The sequence below is a fragment of the Acinonyx jubatus genome, chromosome D4, assembly GCF_027475565.1.
Source record: "Acinonyx jubatus isolate Ajub_Pintada_27869175 chromosome D4, VMU_Ajub_asm_v1.0, whole genome shotgun sequence".
NCBI classification, from domain to species: domain Eukaryota; kingdom Metazoa; phylum Chordata; class Mammalia; order Carnivora; family Felidae; genus Acinonyx; species Acinonyx jubatus.
In genome coordinates, this window is record NC_069391.1 from 29,097,129 (window position 1) to 29,099,725 (window position 2,597).

The 2,597-nt window shown below is 41.6% G+C and overlaps 1 pseudogene; it reads right to left on the reverse strand.

Moving 5' to 3' along the window:
- Nucleotides 1-256: 256 nt before the first annotated feature.
- LOC106979358 (40S ribosomal protein SA-like) lies at nucleotides 257-1,368 on the reverse strand (annotated as a pseudogene).
- Between the last annotated feature and the right edge of the window lie 1,229 nt (nucleotides 1,369-2,597).

Consider the following 2,597-nt stretch of genomic DNA (forward strand, 5'->3'; position numbering starts at 1 on the left):
GAGGCGGAGATAGAATGCTAGTGGGTAAGGGGCAGAGAGAGAGGGAGACACAGAATCAGAAACAGGCTCCAGGCTCTGACCTGTCAGCACACAGCCCGATGCGGGGCTCGAACTCATGAGCTGTGAGATCATGACCTGAGCCGAAGTCGGACTCTCAACCCACTGAGCCACCCAGTCACCCCCATTTTTTTTTAAACAAACAGTTTATTTTCCATCAACCTTCTTTCCATTTTGTATGCCTTTGTGGAAGAGCAGCTTAAGACCACTCAGTGGTTGTTCCTGCCCATTCAGTGGCTAGTGGCTAGAGGAGTGGGAGTTGCAGACCACTCATCAGTGGCAGGCTGAGCACTCCTGTCTTCAGTAGGGAACTGCTGAATAGGCACAGAGGGCACCTGGACGCCTTCAGACCAGTCTGGGACTTAAGGTTGAGTGGCCGTGAACTCAGGAGCTGGAGCAGTACATTCATCCTGAAATTCCTCTTTGATCACAGCCTTTCCAGCAGTGGCCTGCTCTTCCTTTTCAATCTCTTCAGGATGTCTGTAGAAGTAGAGATCAGGCATGACCTCCCTTGGGTGTTCACAGGCAATAGTGCCATGCATGCGCTGAACTTCCCAGGCTAGCATCCACATCAGACAGACCCACTAAGTGAGCTCCCTTGCTGTTGCAAGTGATGGCAATGTCCACAGAGTACAGACGAGAGTCTGTGCTACACAGAGCGATGGTAGGCAGGTTAACATAAGACACCTCTGTGAGAGGCTGGTGGTCAGCCTTGGGATCAGTAACCACCAGAAGTCTCAGCTTCCAGAAAGCTGCCTGGATATGGTTAGTGTAGGTTCCAGAAATGAAGCAGCCAGCAATCGGAGTGGCTCCAGTAGTAGCAGCAAACTTCAGCACAGCTTGCTGGCCAGTATTCCTGGATAATATGACACTGACATCAGGCAGGTTTTCATTGGCAATAGTGGCATGAGCTACCAACAGAAGCCTTTCCCAGGTTCTCTTCAGATTTATGATGCAGGCACCATCACTTTTCCTTTTGTAGATGTGCTGTTCCATTTGGAAGTCAAGGTTGTTGCCACCTAAGTGGGTTCCTGCTACAAGTAATTTAAGGACATCCTCCTCCTTCATTGTGAAAGTTTCCCTTTGAGTTAACCAGGGGATGAAGAACAATGCCATATGGACACCTCCTTGGGTAGCACAGAAAGGTTAGGTCTATTCTCAACTTCTGTACATTGTTAATGGTATTTAATCACATTCGTTTTACTTTTTTTGAAGGGGACTATTAGTTTATTTCTCTAATGTGTAGCACACAATGTGAGAATAGATAACTAAGAACTCTGAGTGGAGAATGAATAGATGGATGTGTTTTCAGGTTTGCTTACAACAGATATGTTCTAGAGTCACAAAGAACCATCTTTCTTTCTTTACAATTTATTTCATATTACTTTCATATTTTAAAATCCCTGGGTGCCTGCGTGGCTCAGTCGGTTAAGCATCTGACTTTGGCTCAGGTCATGATCTCATGGTTTGTGAGTTTGATCCCCACATGGGGCTCTCTGCTGTCGGTGCAGAGTCCACTTCAGATCCTCTCTCTCCCTCTCTCTCTGCCCTTCCCCCATCTCAAAATTAAATTAACATTAAAAAGTAAAATAAAATAAAATTCCTAACATGGCTGGCTCCCAATGGCATGTTATCATAAAGAAGATGAGTCACAATCTTTAAAAAATTTTCTAGATAAGAGAATTCTCAATTTCCATCCCTCTCCCAATTCCAGGTACTCCTCCTATTTCATGAGCACTAACTATATCCCAGATATTTTATAAAAGTCATTTCATTTAATCCTCAAAGCAACTGAATATACTGTACAAAAGCATTTTGTGTGTGTATGTGAGAAGAAAGAGGGAATTTGGCCAAATCATAAATCACATGACAGGCAAGTGGCATAGACCAAATTAAACTTCACATTTTATTATGAACTATGTAAAGCTATCTTCATTTTCCTCAACTGTCTTTCTTTTTCTTCCCTCTATTTTTAGGATTGTGAAATAACCTCCAACTTTGGGTTGGTAATCTCTGCTAATTTGCTAAATTATCTGTCTTTTTAAATCAGTAGAAAGACAAAAAAGAGAAATTAAGACTTCAAATAAATATGGATAGACCTAAATTGGATTATAGTAAGTTAGCACATCAATCTGAGCACATTGACAAAGGACATGGCTCCTTGTCATTATTCAGGTCTCTGGTTAAATGTCACCTTCCCTAGAGTCTTTTCTGGATTATTCTAATCTATGCTGGATTATTCTAGGTCTTGGTATTTGTTCCTTTTGTTCACCACTGTCTCTCCAGTGCCTTGGACAATATTTGATAGAATTAAGTTGAACCAGTAATATCTGTTGACTTAATCATTAAATGAATGATTACTTACTTTCAGAAACAATCTATGTGTTTTAGGGAAGCTGCATAATGTTTGTAAGGTGGTTTTTCCATTTATTAAAAAAGTAGCAACTACTTCACAGTGAGTTATAGGCATCACATAAAATTAAATGAAGTAATGTGAATTGCAATATTTATCCCTTACAAGACCCTCAAAAAGTGTTGCT